This window comes from Anser brachyrhynchus (genome assembly GCF_964034855.1).
Source record: "Anser brachyrhynchus genome assembly, chromosome: 4".
In the NCBI taxonomy this organism is placed as follows: Eukaryota; Metazoa; Chordata; class Aves; order Anseriformes; family Anatidae; genus Anser; species Anser brachyrhynchus.
Genome location: NC_137698.1, coordinates 55,912,488 through 55,929,963, shown reverse-complemented (window position 1 = coordinate 55,929,963; position 17,476 = coordinate 55,912,488). Strand labels below are relative to the sequence as shown.

Sequence of the window (17,476 nt, the reverse complement as noted above, 5' to 3'; positions counted from 1 at the left end):
CCAATGCAAGTTCAAAAACACATTTTCACTTGTATGCTCTTCCTCACAACTAGCTTCTCACCATTAATTATATCACAACTCTGAAATCATATGTACTTACCAGAGTTTATGGTACTGGACTTGGGGTCCACGCTGGACTTGGGGTCACCTGAGCACACAGTCAAAAATATGATGCAGTATGAAAACTTTGTTGAGATCAAAGCAGCTTGTTCTTCATCCAGCATTTGGCCTCCAGCATATTTGTGACTTGCCCTCCAGGTATGTAATAAATCTTTTCCATCCTGTTTCATAACTTCTTGACAAGGCTAACATACTTCCCGTTAAAGGCCTAAATAATTTTTTGCCACACAGGCAGGCTCTAACTACTCAGTAGGTATCTGTTCTAAACAGATTGATATATTAGGGGCAATTTTAAAGAGTAACAACCAGGGCATGCATGTAGTTTTAGTTCAATGACCCTCTTCAAAAACTTGCTCCAACGCATAGACCCATTCCATCTGGAACCAGCTGATTTGAGTTTGGGAGGAACAGATTGCTTCTGAGAGGTCAACAGGTTCCTGGATGGAAATGAGGGTGTTCAGGGATTTGGCAGGAGGAACTACTTCCAGCTTCACAGCAAAATGAGTTTTCAGTGTAGAGATATGAGAAGTAAATGTATCATTCATATCTGAACAGGTGTTTAAAATCTTATCCTCCGAGCAATATAGTAAAGTAGCTATGCTATTATGTCAGGCTGTGCTCCCACAGCAGAATCACATCTACAAGAGGCAATTCTGAAACATCGCTATCTCTATTTTAAAATAATCTAGCACGGAATCAGAGCGGGAGCTAGGGATGTTGTCACCAACAATTTGTGGTGTCTAGGTGGGTGAGGCAAAGATAATCCATACGGCAGTGATAACACAATATGGAACTTAAGCTTAATTCCCTAGAAAACCTACAGCTATCTACTATAAAAGTATTAAAAAATCTGATTTTAGGTGCCTCAAGGAAATATATGTTTGAATTACTGTCTACATCATTTATAATTAATTCAACAAAGAATTATCCTTGTTCATAAGCTGTGTTCTGAATACTGGAACATTCTGAATAATTTTTGTTGGACATTTCAAGGTCACTTTTCTCATAAAACTTGCATTCATTTCCAACAAGACAAAGCCACGTAAATCAGTCCAAAGTCATAGTGCAGTGGTTTTCTATATATATGTAAAATATGTAACTTGAATAGATAGTAAAAGTGCCTCCACAAATATTCAGGATAATTACATGACATTACCAATTCACTGGCCATTTTAGCCACTGCTCAGTAATTTTTAATATTAGCTTCTCTTGTACTTCAGCTAGCTATAAGCTGCCTGAACTAACAATAGCAGAGAGGATATTAATTTAGCACTGAAGATGCATGCTGTAGTTTGACCCAAATATATCCTATTGTTGTAGGAATACTTGGTGAAATATTATGGCTCCTGTTACTCAGCAATTAAACTCGCTAGATACGTCTGGATGAATGCTTGTCAGAAAATGTGGAACACAAACTGTTTTAGCAAAAATACCTATGGATTGATGAGCTGTTGCCAAACGCTGAACAAGTGCTCTGAGGCATGAAACTCAGTGCAACCAAGAGTCCTCGATGGCCCAGATGTGCCATCATTGGGACCTCCCCAAAGTCAGGAGCTTTTTTTTTTTTGATGTCCACACCTTCAGGGTGGATCTTTGGATGAATAAACCCAGGACTCCAGCTCTGGAATCTCAAATCCCTACCTCTAGCCAAAAACACAAACCCTGGGATTTTAGACAGCAGCTCATTGAATTCAGCATTCTTTTTATTGGCCACCACAAATTTGGCAAGAGTTTTGGTTTCACATAATAGCTCCAAAGTATAACAAGCATATTTAAATCTGAAAATACATTAATGTTTTTAAGAAATTCCATGGAAATTTTCAAAAACCATAATGGCTCCAGTCCAGTTCTTAATGTAGATCTAAAAGATTAGTCTGGAACTGGAGATCTGGTAGTACCTACCTCTAACACAGACTTTTTCATTAGCTGAAGCAAGCTGGTTGGTACATCAGTTTCTCACAGTCCAAAATGACAGCAGTTTTCCAGAAGTCACAGGAGCTAAGGAAAATATCCATGGAGAAATGCAGAGTGCTTATGAGATGTAATAAACCAGCTTCTGAGTATTTTGTAAATAGGTGGTGTATCAATGAAAACTATCCTCACACAGTGCAGTAACTAAGCAGTCTTAGAGAGAATTCTTGTAGTTTTCATCGTTCCTGTGTTTAGAAATAATCTATCAAACTCAAAGATATTAAGATAGTGGGAAGAAAAATCAGGATTGGAGGAGAAACGTGACAGATGTAGCAATCAAAACAGGTCAGACACTTAACAAAACATTTTTTTTCCCCCAGTCTCACTCAGAACCACTGCAGACTTACAATATGTTATATAATAAAAATGAAGCCTCTATTCTGTAATTTAACTCTATTAGCAAGAACATGAGAACTGCTGTCAAGAGCTTAAATATACAAAATCTCTGAATAAAAACTGTTGCTCAGACGAAATAATTCTATGCCTCTTCCTCTAAAAAATCTCAGTAGACACATGAGTTTTGCTTCAGACAACCAAAAGCAACCAGTCTCCAGCTCACCCTCCATTAGGGCTAGGTGTGCCCCCTCCCTCTTTAATACCCCGATGGCCTCAGATTGAGCCTTTGTCTCTGGTGCCTCCTTCATCCTCAAGCTGCTTTTTGGCAGGAGCCCTGCTCCTCCCTCGCATCACCTTGTAAAGCCCCCTGGGAGCCTTCCTTTAGGCACCGCTCTGGTATCTGACAGCAGCCACCTTTCAATGCAAGGTTGTTAAGCAGGGAAGGGAAAATCATCTCAGCGTTACCAGATGGGAAGTAGTTGTGGGATCAGGACACGACCTCCCTGCAGTTTTTACACTGTGGGAAGGTAGCTGCTACCTCCGGAGTCTCTGCAGGCAGAATGCCTCAGGGCACTACTATTATGGATATAGTAGACAGAATAGATCCTTGACTTCCATTCATACATAGCTGTTGTTTGTAACTTAGCTAAATGCTTCTGAGTCTCAATCATGAAGCTCCTCATACTCCTGTGCATTCAGCTATCTTTGTCCTGCCACAGCCATGGCCTCTTCTCTTCTCCATGACCTTCTCTTGCTTGACTTTGCTTGTTAAATTAATTCTTTTTCTCTCTTTTGACATCTTTCCTTCTCATTGACATCCAAGGAATCATTAGTATTTTCTACTCTCACACGAAGCCCCTTAACTCCAATTTCTCTCTTCAGCCTTCGTTCCTACTACTGTCATCACTTGGACTGAGTGTGACGCCTTTAGGAAACAAATCCAAAATACATTTGTGATTCCCCTTCATGTTTAAAAACAAAACAAAACAAAACTTGAAAAGGTCATTAGCCTCTATTACACTCCTTTATATTGTTTCAATACCTTTCGGGAACACTTCAGCACACACCTGACATTGTCTGTGGAGAGCCACTTTATGTTACAGGTTGATGAAAGAATAGTGAATGTCTGTAAATAGTTGAATGCTGGTGTAGAAATAAGTGTTGCAATAACAATATCCTCTTCAGCAGGATATTAAGTACAAGCTGTCGTTTGGCAGACCTCCTTGCATTTTTATAGATTTTTCTTTCCAAAACATTCAGGAGTTACTGGATGTGAAAGTCATAAAAATTAATTCAAATTCTTATTCTCCACACAACATCACTGTCCTAATTAAATGGCTCAAGAGTGAGAATCTCAACATGAAAAGGTGCTAGCTCATTGCCACCTGCAAGTGACAGACACAATGAAAAATGTTAGAGGAAAATTATTTTTTTAGGAAGCTCCTTTGCGTTATGGTAAAGTATATGTGCACAAAAAACTTGGTCTGAAATCTTTCCAGCATTTCACAGTCACCTCCGTGACCAGGGTGTTAGGCAGTCACCTAACTGCCTAGCACAACGGGGTCTCGTTAAACAGATTCCACACATTCCTTCAAACGTTAAGCCAAAACAAGACTCTGGGCAACATCTGCCCCTTCTCATAAAGTTACATGGAAGAGGGCCAATCAGTTAGTGTAAGGAGCAACAAGATACAGCTACAAGACCTTATCAGGAGGGATATTAGCAGACACAAATTCTTCAAGAAATCGAAGCTGTGTTCTTCTTTCTTCATGATCAACTCAGCACAAATTCCTGTCATGCTCCAACTAAGAATTTTATATTCCAATATGATGCTCTTCTGGCCTTGCACAGCTGAACTGTATCTAGTACAGTCATGGGCCATGTGGAGAGCCCTGAAGTTAGGAAAGACTGAGCTCGATGTCCAAATGTCCCAGAAATAGTTCATGCAGTTCATGTGCTCCAGTGCACGGCCCCTGCATCCTTTCATGGTCACTGCTGTAAGTTCTAACAACCACATGGAGCCAACAGATGGCTTCTCATTTTACCACCATCTCATTTTACGTCACCAGTTAAATGCCATCATTTAACAATTGCCTTATTGTTATTGCCTGTGCAGAAAGACTAATTAGGCTCTAGGAAACTTCTCCTGTAGAAGACAGGACAGCTTGTTTCCTGGCACTTCGCAAGTTCTGCCTAGAAATGAAAGGATACTACATTATGCGAAGTGTCAGATGAGACAGTAGTCCACAAAACTGAAGGAAAGGTTCCTCTCTTACTCTCCTGAAGAGAATCTGAAACAATATCCTCCCTCCACTTATCTCCATGACACAGAGCTGCAGAATATGCAGTTCGGCAAACAAACTAAAACCTACTCTTTGAAAAGTGCTTATTTATTTTGAGTACCTGTTTTTCATTGCCCAGCTTGAGAAGACTGGAGTTAGTTTTCTGCTTGACATTTGCCACTCCGATTTGCTCAGCCCTTTAAAATTACAGACCTGATTTTGCAAGTTTGCAGGGTCTCCCACAACCACTAGGATGCCCATGGAGAAGAGTCACTCTGTGAAGGCAGCTAGCCAGTGCTACATGATTCATGCTGCTATAGGGCGTTCAGTATGCTGCTATAGGGTGCTCAGTTTTGTTTCTGGAATCCTGCCCAGTTATTTCTGACAAGCTGGTTATGTTGTAAGTGCTGTAATGCAACTAAAAATGAGGAGGTTTTGCATGAATTTCTACAGATTTAGAAACATTGAGCCCTGTTGTTTTCTTTGCCCCCAAGAAAAGTCCATCATGAAATCTACAGATCACACTACTCAAATGGTAAATTTTCCCTTTTATTTGGGCAAATAGCCAGGCAATGAAGCCTTTCTTATCCAGAAGAACTAATGGCTGCCTCTGTCACCTTTTCCCTTCAATTATTTAGACTTCCCCCACACTCAGGCTGGCTTCCTGCTGGCAGCACTGTGGACTGTGTCTATTAATCATTAACTGTCATTGTGTTTTAAAAGAAGGAAAGTGAAAAGATTGCTCAAGAACAAAAATAGATTTTTCCTTTTTTTTTCCCTGACAAATAAATGACAGCTATATGCTACCTGGCTTTACAGCATCTTCAAATATGCTTTCCTGTTTTCCAAGGAAAACTTAGCATTCTAGACACACAGAGCAAACTGGCTGTTCCCAGTAAGCCCAAATTTCAGGGCAGCCTTTCTCCTGTCATATCAAGGTTTGGTAGCCTCTGTTAGAGCTTTGGAGTCCTTCTCTGCCACCACCGCCATATGAGTATCAGGGGATGAGGACTATGCTCACAATGTAGTACTGGAGACTTAGCCTCCTATATCAATAGGAAGTTACTTCTACCAGCAGTAAATCTGACCTGCTTTACTGTTTCCCAGGAACCCTTCCAGCTGTATGTATTCTTAAGCCGTCTCTCTCGTCCTTGCCAAAACAGACCTCTTTTAGACCACAGTCCGGATCTTCCTCTGCAAGTCCTCCCAGGTGGCCTTCTCTCTGAGGAGTCCATAAGGAGGTCCGAGGTCCAGAGTCTCTTTTCCTGAAAACTTGGATTTCCCCCAGCTTGTTTTCCTGACAGGTCTTCCTCAGTCATGCGCTCATCTTCTGAAAACTGCAGGCACAGCTGAATGCCTGGCTGTACTGAGACAGACACCTCATAACAAGAGTATTTCCTAAGCCTTGTGCTTTAAAGACACATAAAGCTCATATCAACTCAGAAAACAGGAAAACACTTGAGCTTCTACTTCAATATATACTCTCAGTTTTGCTTTTTAGAGACTGAAAAGCCACTACAAGCAGAAAATCATATCAAACTGCTTCTATTCATTGCACACCGTTTTGCACTTAGAATAAACTATTGCCATGTGCCTGACCCAGTCACTCCAAAAAATAATTCATGATATATCTCACTCTCACGCTTTCCTGTGGTGTCCAAGAAAAGAGGGTTTCAGAGAAAATAACACATCCTATAAAGAAATGGCCTTTTGAGTAATCATAATGAAAATACTCCTTGAGATGCAATACATCCTGCCAGACACAGAAACCAGTCCCAGTAAGGCAGATGCTAGGACTCAAAGGAGCCGACCCTACAGGGCCAAAATGGTTTGAAGTCAATGAAACAGTGGTTGATTTGGACCTAGGGAACATGATTTCTCTTGCCTCATGAGGAATTAAACATACAGACTATGCTTTCTCTGCATTTTATTCTATGGACACCCTGTTACAGGGTGTAAGAGGTGAAAGTTTCATGAAAAAATTTCCATTTGCTATTTATAAGGCCTAACATTGACTTTATTCTCTGCAATATATTGGACTGATGTCATCAATCAGTGTGGATTAGCCCTATGTGTGTATCATAAATATGTATATACAAGTGTGTGCATGCAGTTGTGTATTATGTAGTCCTCATCACCTAGTTTATCACCTATGTTTATCACAGCTGTAAGCAGACAATGCACATAGCTGGGCTGCACAGAAGCATTGTTACATAAGTTTCATTATAGGTGATTTCATTTGTCATGAACAGTGAAATAGAGGAAACTAAAATTAAACAAGTCAAAGGCGCTGACAACACAATGGTCACATTTTCAATCAAAAACTGATTATCTAGCAGTAGAGAGAAACTGGAGCAGCAGATTAAACTATTTCCTGGCATTCTTACTTCTGATCTTTCAATTGCACAATAATTCAAATAGTGCAACTTAAATAAATCAGCAATAATGCATAAGAATGCTATTTCTGTTCTGACTACTGAAAAAATATGAATCTCTAAGTCTCTGTGTCACTCTATAGATGAGGGATACTTTCTGTTCCCTGCTATCTGGAAATCATCAATAAAAAAAGCCTGTACTTTTTGCTACATTAGCAACTAGTGTGGATCAAAAGCAGTACGTCTGTAGAGTAAAACTGTTGATGCAGAGAATTTGATACCAACAGCACACACATTTTAGATTTTGGTACTTTACTTCAAACTATCTCCAGTCTGGCCCCATGGGCTGAATGCCACAATTGCTGTTCAGTTTAGTATGACCTGAACGGATTCCAGTTCCTGCACCCCAAGACTACTGACGATGCCAGCCCAAACCCAGGAAGCGGGGACAACTGGGAGAGATACCTCAAAACTGCAGTTGAGTTCAGACTGAAGCAAGAACATGTGTGAGCCCACCATAACACAGGGGTGCCTACACTTCTGCTGCTGCCACTTCCAGGTTGCAAAGTTAATCCACACCACAGAAGAAAAGGCATCTCTGTTCCTAAACATCCACTGATTTGTTAACTGTAGCATGGCTGTTTATTTGCAAGAGAAAGCAGGGCAGGTGGGACCAAGAGATATTGATTTAAGCATACATTGAGACATTAATTAAATTATAGCGCAGGTACGACAGCAAAATAACTCACACTTAAGAAAACTACAGTTGATTAAACCTAATCCTGTTTATATGGAATACACATAAAATTAAATGTCTATGACGAAGAGAAAAAAATGTCTCCATTGATCATTTGAGTGCTTCCTGGAAACGCTCGGCAAGACTCTGAAATGTAGTAGCTCTGAGGTGCCACCTATTTCTGTACTGGTGCAAAATGCTACAAAAGCTCTCAAGTAAAGAGTACAGAATTAAGCAGCTTCATGCATTTGACTGTCATACCTGAGTCTGTAACTTGTGAGATTTAATTTTGTGAGATTTTACCACTCTCAGACGTTTCCAGCGATGTTTTCTCCTAACAGTCATGGTATCACGGCAGTCTGAAGGCACAGCCAATTATTTGCTCAGTGGATTATTTGGCAGTGTGCTTTTATCTCCTGCACAGTTCAACTGCCCGTCTCCTCTGGAGATCAGCAAGTGACCTCTGTGATATCCTTAATATGAAGAGTGAAACTTTAACTCATTCCTAAATACAGGAAAGCCCTTTGGAGAGCTACTGGCTTCCCGAAATACCATCAGACTGTGCCCACGTTACTTGCCAAGCAGCTCCACGGAGGCTGACAGAAGCAGCAATGCCGACAGCCTCAGCACCTGGGTCAGGCCCACATGTTTCACACAGGAAGCTTGTGTCTTCAGAGAAAAAGGGCTGATCTGAAAAGCTCGGTTTTGGTGTTATATCTGAAAAAAAACGTAAACAAACAAAAAAGGAACACCATTAATACAAACACGCTGTCCCAGGAAGCGGTGTGTGTACTCACATGAGAGACACCGCTCCTCAAGGGAACCGTGAGGTAAATCGCCCAGGAGGTGCCATGGTAACTTGTAGTGCCTACCTGCTCTCACTGATTCAATACCACAGGATGAATTTAGCACAGTGTATGGATTGAAATGCTATTTTCCAGGTGAAAACCTAAATAACATCTTATGCACTTGTATTACAAGAGCATCAAAAGCAATCATCTTGAAAGTAGTAGATTTAATCCACTGTCTTGGCTAAACTCTGACTTGATAACTTGGATTATTTCAATTTTAGTTAAATTCTTCTTTTTTATAGATCACAGTCTTTGAACTCTGTAAGGACATACAGAAGTACCCAGAGGTAACACATTTCTGCCCAGAAAGGGACTCATGATCTCTAATGCTTCCAGCACCCCTGGGGGGTGAGGAGGTACTACAGCTTGTATGTTAGTACCCTCACAGCTCATGAATAAGGAAACTATGTATATAAACTTACTTCTAAAGCTACTCAGTCCTCAGTCCCACCTTTGACTCCCTGGCTCCTGAAAATTCATGGGAAGAATTATTTTCTTAGGAATTTTACTCTCAGAAATCATACAGCTGAGTGACCTAAATTAGCAATTACGGAATAAAGGATTAAGCAGCAGCTGAAGAAGGATCATGGTCACCTGGAGTTATAGCCTTAAATTTCTCTGCAGATCTAGTCCTAATGGACTTGCTTAGTCATTGCACAGGAAAACTTTGACAGGCCTGGAAATTAAATCCAAGGCTCCTGACACCCTGACCATGCCTCATTCAGTAGACTATTCTGTCAGTGAGCTGAAGAAAATACATAGTACATATTTGGAGCACAGGAAACCTAAAAGGAAATCCATTTTACTGTCTACTTTATTATTACACACAATAACATATTTTTTTCAACTCCAGTAACAATCTGCAACCTGAATACTTTGTACAAAACTACAAAGCCATAAAAACTGACTCAGATTTAGCAATTTGTTTAACTGAATGTGCACAAGCAAGATACAACCTAGCAGGAGGCTGAGGGCTTCATCCCAGCTCTAGCTGTGCTCCGTCTCCTAAAGAAATCAACGGGGCTGCTCATGGCCTCTGAGGAAGGCACTTTTCCTAAGCCTGCATGATTTTTATGTGCTTTCACGAATAAAGGAATTTAAGCGGTGTGATAAAAGGCTGTGAGCTCCTTTCATTTTCTTTTTTCTTTTTTTTTTTGAACAGAAAAAGGGTAAGAACTGAACTTGAGTTTCATTCACTTCCATTAAGATTCATGAATGTGGGGCTCAGCTTCCCAGATGTGCCCCAAACATCCCCGAATGATCGCTCAGCATCCCCAGGCCCCCCTCCTGCCAACAGAAAAGGGCCACAGAAAAGCCAGTAAAGCAAGTTGTGGCGCAGGCACAGAACAGAATGTATTATTTTTAGTTTCTTTGTGGGTAGTCGGACACCTTAAAACAAAGCTTTTACTTGAAGAAGCACTTTATGAAAGATTTAAAGCTGTCCAAACGGTTTAAGCTGGCACCCAGACAAACAGAAGAAAGCAGCACCTCCTGGAAAACCAGCTGCCAACCGTCTCATGCAGGAAACCTCAGAAAGGAGTGACTGCACCCACCAGGCAGCCCAGCCAAGAGAATAAGATACTATCAAATCACACGCTCAGCACACTTACCTGCTATGAAGACACTTAACAAAGCAGGATCTGGATGATTGTGCCTGGGGGAAGCAGGCGGTGAGCGTCGGAGCACTTGTCCCCATCTAGTGCCCGCTGCTGCTCCCATCTAGCCCCAAACACGAAGATTTTCTTCATGAGAAAAGCACAAGAGGAGACCCCACACTGACAGCAACCTTCGATACAACCGGGAGCATGCAGCTGGGAGCTCTGAAGCCTTTTTGGATGTGCAGTTTTGCACGTTGGTGAAAGGGCAGATTCTGGAGCCATTCCTTGTAACGAGGCATACAGAACTCAAGAGACAGGCTTACTGAGTTATTTAAATGGTTTACCAAAAATGATTAAGTGCTAACAATAAGTCTCAACTATTCCTGCTTCTGTAGGAAAAAAAATAACCGTTCTACGGCAGCAGTGACCCAAATGACAGGTTTTATTTGGGGATAAAGCCTATTTCAAATTAACCCCCCCCCCCCAGATGATGATAGTTGTCTTCACAATTCTTCACCAAATGTTTTTACATTCAGGCTGCCCGAGGGCCTTCATAACACTTCAGAGCACAGCACTGTGCAACCGTGGCATGGCAGTGGTTGCAAAACATGTCTGTGATGGCATTTGGTAATAGGGTACTGCACGCTACATCAGCTTACAGAAATCAGTATTAGCTACAGTAGACTAGAGACAGAAATCCACTGCCATTATTTCTGCGGCAGAGCAACTAGATTCATAGAGAGAAACTCCCTTTTGCTCTCAGTGCTTGTCTCCAAGATTAAGCACTTTGTTCTGGACTTGGAGCAGGTGGAGAGCTTCCTTTTCCCCCAGCATAGCTGCAGTATCAAATCGGGAGCACAATGAAAAATGATGGCTTATATTAAATAAGACTAAAAAAAGTGACAGCTGCTCCTTCAGAACCCCTGCAGGTAAAATAAAGCTCTGCAAGCTTTTTTTTTTTTTTTTTCCCTTCCTTCTTAGCACTGAGATGACAAATTAACGTTACTACTGCAATCCCACTCTCCTGGGTCTTCATATGTCTTCATATGTCTAAAATAAACTTGCCATGTCAATAAATCCCATAAAATCACATTAACAATGGAGTGTAAATGGGTCTATTTTCTATTAGCACAAACAAATCAGAGTGGTGATTTTATTTGTCATGTAATGTGCACAAATAAATATATAAATGTCTATAATCAGATTGGTAAGCCTTATTCATCAACAACCTTGCAGCAGGAATATTTTGACTCTTCTATTTCAAATTTAATTACCACATGTGCAGCAGGTGTAGTTCACTTAGAAAACACTCACAAAATGCTGCACAGCAGATGGCCCTCTCTTAACTCTGCTGCAGACATGTACATGCTCACTCGATTCAGCCTCCCCCTAATTGCTGCTTTGAACACGAGTCCAAGATTACTTGCCACAACAATCTCTGCAAAGCAGTGGCGCAGAAACTTGGACCGACTCTCAGAGAAACATCCCAGCCTTCTGTCCCTCCTCCTCCTTTACGTTCTGGCTTTTCTTTGGATTTCACTTCCTCAGAGGGAGTGTAATGTGCGTGTTCTTTTCTGCCATAAGCATTTTCTAGACCCAGAAGCCATTAGGTATGTCTCGAAAGTTCTCACCATGTGGAACTTCAGCATGCCTGCCACCACCACCAGTACATATTTTTGGAAGACCAAAGCTCATCTTTTAGACGCTAGAAGCATCTACCAGGGAGCAGCATGGGTAGGGGCCATTCCACCACCCCCTGCCGGGGAGCAGAGCAGGCAGAGGGGAAGGGAAAGGCTGACGGGGACCTGGCGAGAAGGGGAGCTCAAAAACGCCGAGCAAAGTGGTGACCAATAGAAAGCACGGGGACAAAAAAGCCAAGAGTGAGCGGCTGGCCAAAAAGGATGAGGACAAGAGGCAGGGCAAGAGGCAGTGGACACAAACTGGAACACAGAAGGTTCCCTCCTCCTGGGGGAAATGTGGGAAGATCTGTGATGGTGGGCTGAGGAGGGAAATTATTGAGTAAGAAGTTAAAAATGCATGGGAGGATATTTTGCCTGTTCTGTTGTAACTATGGATAACCTTTAAGGATGAGGCAGGGCTGTAAAACTAAGCAGATTGCTGTCAAAGGACCATGATTTATTTTTAGCTGAGGTTAGGAGGTGCAGCAATGAGGCAAGGAATTACACGAAAGGAAAAAATCATTTCATGGCTAAAAAAGCGAATGTTGCTCCAGAGAGAGGAGGGAATTACCTTCCATCCTGGCTTCCACCATGGACTTCCTAGGACGCTAATTACATCTTTTAAATTTTTCATGGGTGATCACTAATTGTAGGCTCTTCCTTTTCTGAGCACCTGACTTGAAAGTCTGAAGCTTAGAACACAAATAACCTGAACACTCTCAGCTACAGCTGATGGGGATAAAAATTGCTACTTGCACTTGGTATCTAATACCAGTTACTTTGAAAAAAAAAAAGCAGTCCTTGGTATCTCAGAAAGGGCATCCAAAATTAACAGAAACTTTTGGTATTAATGAGTATGTTACAGTAATGAATCTTCCTCTGCATTGGGTGTTATGAAAATGAATTCAGGTTTTGGAAGGGCTTATGTACTTAGTATCTTTACTAACTCGGGAAAAGACACGGAAGTGCTGAGGAGAAAAAGGCTATATCTATCTGCAGACGAGGTCTGAACAGTGAGCAGCAAGTGTGCCACGGAGCACGTATGTCACTGACAAGTATGCCACTGACTGAGAGCTTAACACTATTCCGTGAGGAACCCCTCTTTTGCACTGAGTTATATCAACGGGTGCTAAAACAGAGTACCGGGTCAGCTAATTAAGGACTGCTATAACGTGTATGTGCAACAAGGTAAAATTTAAAGTTATATGAACAAAGTTGAATGACTAACTTTGCAATCTTAACACTGCGTATTCCCTGTGTGAATTTAGCAATACATACATCCTTTTGTGTCTTTCGAGTGTGTGTGGGCATGTGTGCACGTATGTACCCCTGGGGAGCGTACATCTATGTATGAGAATTCTGTGTGAGAAAACGGGTTTCTTTTAAGCTTCCAGGAGAAAGTAAGACAAAAATAATTTCCATGCCTTCATCATGTTATTTTAGCTGCGAAGAACCCTTCAATCAAGTGTGACATAAGAGATAAAAATAAAGATGTGGTGTGGTGCAGCCACTTGCAACGTTTTAATAGAAAAGGCTATGTTTGCTTTGCTAGGTTGCAAAGAGAGTTTCTACAGAACCTCAAAAAGAAGAAAATGAAAGAAAAGCAAACCTCTCATACCCAGACCATTGTCATTACAGGTGTTAAGCCAGGCTCCTGGTGGTGCACTGTTTTTAGGATAAAGTAGAAGCCCTTTTGCCGATGCCAGCTGGCAAGTCAGACTGGGACTTGGAGGTGAGAATGAAGTACTCCTGTGCTTACAAAGACACAAAACTAACCAGCTTGGAGGTATTATCTTCCCCTTTTCCTTGAAATATAAATTACTCTGTATACTGTACAAGTGCATAATTACACCACATGGCAGCTCCTGAAAACCAGGACTGTTCTTACTCCTCCCTGTTTGGAAATTCTTACTCCAGGTTAGAGTTCCCTCCTCAGCACTTATGGAAATGATGTGGTTTGAAGGCTTAAATATCATACTGGTAAGAACACAGGCAGATCAACCAATGTCATAACAATGGCATACAAGGAAATATAAAGGAAACTCTGCTGGGGAAAAATTAAAGAAGGATATTTGTCTCTTAATTGTGGGACATCCAAGCTCCTCCCTGCAACTGGAAATGCAGTCTCAGCTGAGGCCAATAGAGTATTTTGCACTTTGATCAAAAAGCCTGTATCTGATTCTCCACACTCCATGCCCTTCCTACTCTGAGAGCTGCCAGTCTCTGACCTCCTCTTAATTCCTTTTAATGCTTACTATCGTGCAGGAAACTCAAATCCACCATCTATTACAATACTTCCAAAAATGGCTCCTTCTACTCCAGCTTTTAAGATTGGAAGAAAATGTTCACCCTGAATCCTGTAGGTTTTCGGATTGTATAACCATTCAGTTGAGTCAGTGGCAAAACTCCCACTGCCTTCAACAAAATCAGGAGCTCGTGCCCAGTTTCTACTTAAGTTCAGGGTAGCTACTTTTGTACCTAGATACGTGCGTGTATGCAGACTTTCTAGAAGAAACCAAATGCCGGATGCTACATCCTTGTATTACATGTTCCATATCCTTATTTGAGTAGTCACTGCCATCATGAAGTTTTGTATCCTTAAAACTTCAAGCAGATGAAACCTTATGCACCTACTTCCAAAATCCAAATTTATTGGCAGGAAAATAGACCCTGAGGAACCAACATTGGAGCTACGTCACTTGTAAAATCCATTTTCTTTTGAGCAGAAATTATTTTATGACACATATTCTGTATTGTATATTCAAAATACAAAAGAGCAAAATGGAAGAAAAAAACTTTTTTTATTACTAAACTGTGCAGAGAACCTGGAGAAGTTACCAGGATTTCATTACAGACTCACTTAGAGGAAAAATGTATTTGTGAGCGAAAAACACACAAACTCAAACTCGTTCTCATTTTATGAGACCAAAGCCTATGTAGTTTAGCATCTTCTTTTGGATGTTGTCAACCAGCTGTTTCAGAGGAAGCTGAAGAACATTGCAGTGGGCCGATGTGGGCCAATTTGCCTCTCACAGCTCTCCTCATGATGTGACGCAGCAACTGACTAAAGTTGCAAAATCTAACAAAATTGAACATACGCATATTTTCAGCACTCAGAACTACGTAGAAACGGGAAGTATAAATCAAGCAGAGTTAACTGAGCCCCGAAATGGCTATAAAAGGTCCTTACAGCAACCCAGTACCATGTAAGATCTGCTAGGACATATCTTATTTCTTGCAATCAGCTTCTTGACATAAATATAAACCCAGTAAGCTTAGGCAGCCTGTCATTCCTAATTTGCAAGGATAATAATAACAGGGTTTTTTTTTAGTGAAGCATGAATTCTATGAGCTCTCGTCTCAGCACATCTGCCCCTGCTCTCCTGCCAATCCAACCACCCTTGCAAAAGCAACGCAGCCCTGTCAAGAAGAAGGCGCAGAAAAGGAACACAGAAAGTTTCTCCCCTCAGTTTCAGCAGCAGCAAGCTAAAGCAGAGACGAGAACAAATAGCTGGGATGTTCAAACAACATGACCGTGGCCACGGTTCCTGTGGTGAGGAGCTTGCTCGGCCTTGGCATCTCAGCAGCTTGGGGAGAATGACACCTGGGGGATGCACCAAGCCCTCATTAAACAGGCAGGAACAGGCGCAGAGTCACAGGGTCTCTTTCTTGCTTAAAATGTGATTTTATTGCCTCCTTTCGTCTGTCGCTCTAGGCAACTGCCTGCTCCTAAAACTGGGCCAGCTTGCTAGGGAGCTGCAAAAACCGCTCAGCTTTAAGTTAGTATTCACTAAGAGGATGCAATTCTGCACAGGAGTCCCTCAGCTTCCGCGTGAAAGTGGTCAATTTGCTGACTCCTACACTTGGATCTTTGACCTGACCTCAAACTTTGCCCTGCCAAGCACTGCAAATAACTAGAGTTTGGGAAAGAAGGCAATAGGAAGGCTGAACATGCTGCCCCTGGCAGATCCAGGCTCTAAACACCTGAGGGGGTATTTTAAGTACCTAGGTCTTAGCTCAGCGGTTGTATTTTAGTGCAGGGCAAAGCGCTCCACTTGAAAGATACCATAAAAAACTCGGATATTATGACCCCGTTACATACAAAAGTGGTGACTGTAGGTCTGCCTTCACCTCAGCAGAACTGCTGAGCATGTCTCCACTGACTCCTGTGAGAGTGAAACCAGACCATTGCTGAGCACTTTTCAACACCCCACAACACGCACTGAAGTACATATGCACAAGAACGTAAATTTAGCTTGCAGGCAGAATAAATCGGTTTCTCACAGCTATCGCAACCCTGCCCATAGCATATCGCCCAGGTTACTGCCCAAGCTCTTCAGACTACGAGAGCTGACCCCATAGCACTCAATTTTACACAAAACTGAACTCAGAATGCCATGCTACCTCAGACAGACATCTGTAAGCTGTGAACCCTTATTCATGCTGGGTTTAAGCCAAACAACTCGGTGCATTTTGTATTGATCTCTGTGGATCAGTACTACTGAGCTACACTCGCCTGTGGGACTTCTCAAGAGGTAAAGTGCTGCTCAGTGTGAATTAATGCAGGATCAGGCCATCAGGAAACAAAATAACCCGATTGTTCTCATGCGTTTTAGCAAGGGAGGCTTTCTGTAGCTTTATTCAGGTAAATCTGAACTTGGAGGAAATCAGGACAGAATGATAACTGTGAAACATTCAGGTGAAAGGGGAAGATGCGTTCTGAATGCACACCAGTAGAGATCCTCTGCCACTTGGCTGATCTGTTTTTTCAGGATCAAGCCAGTAGTCATGGGTGTTTATACACAGGCTCTTGGAGAATCACAGGTCTGGTTTTATTCCTGTTGGGCACAATGGTGAGCCATCAACCTTAATGTCAGACTCTAAAGACCTGTTCCATGCCAATAAGGTCAGTGGGGAAGTCTGGGGGCCAAGCCTCCAGGCAATGTTCCTAAAGGATGCAAATCTGTGCTCGGGCAGCTTCCTCTTAACTACTTTGGGACTCAGACACAAACACTGGCTCTAAAATCTGTCTTGTAAAGTAGCAAATTTTGCTGAACTATGAAATTTAGAAAATCTGTTATTCAATATGAAATTTAATAAGATATTTTTGATGTATGCTTTTATGGCAAACACAGCAGTATCCTCTCTATGATTTGTATTTTAATGTGAATGACATTCCTTGACATTCTTTTTGTTGAATTAAAAAATAAGTTTTTATTTTTTAAGAGAAGCTACCAACTAATCTCCAAACTGAGTTAGCCTGGAGTGCCTACATACTGACAAAGTCTCAGGTGAAGCAGTAAATTAGTTTCTCTGTACTCATTTCTTTGCCCTCTCCATTTCAGCCTCACGGTGCTTCCTTCCCAGCATTATATATACTCCAAGGGGCCGAATCGCAGGATGCAGAGCCCCGACGGCAGGCAGGCTGAGGCTGGGCAGCTGAGGAGATGACCACCCTGAGGCACCTGACCACTTCAGCCTTCGCAGCTACCACAGCAGGAAGCTGAGTCATGCATAAAGGCAACCCA

At 41.8% G+C, this 17,476-nt stretch overlaps 1 protein-coding gene across 2 annotated transcripts in view; it reads right to left on the bottom strand.

Annotated features, from left to right (window-relative positions):
• The window catches only part of LOC308193751 (uncharacterized protein), a 182,737-nt gene that overhangs the window by 150,882 nt on the left and 14,379 nt on the right, over nt 1-17,476 (bottom strand). The window contains exons 2-3 of one of the 2 annotated variants that reach the window (XM_080588773.1): nt 9,094-15,027; nt 101-8,537 (exon numbers count right to left, since the gene is read on the bottom strand). The gene's annotated coding sequence lies outside the window, so the exon portion shown is untranslated. The remainder of the gene's footprint in view (nt 1-100; nt 8,538-9,093; nt 15,028-17,476) is intronic. The other variant, XR_013949895.1, reaches the window with a different exon arrangement.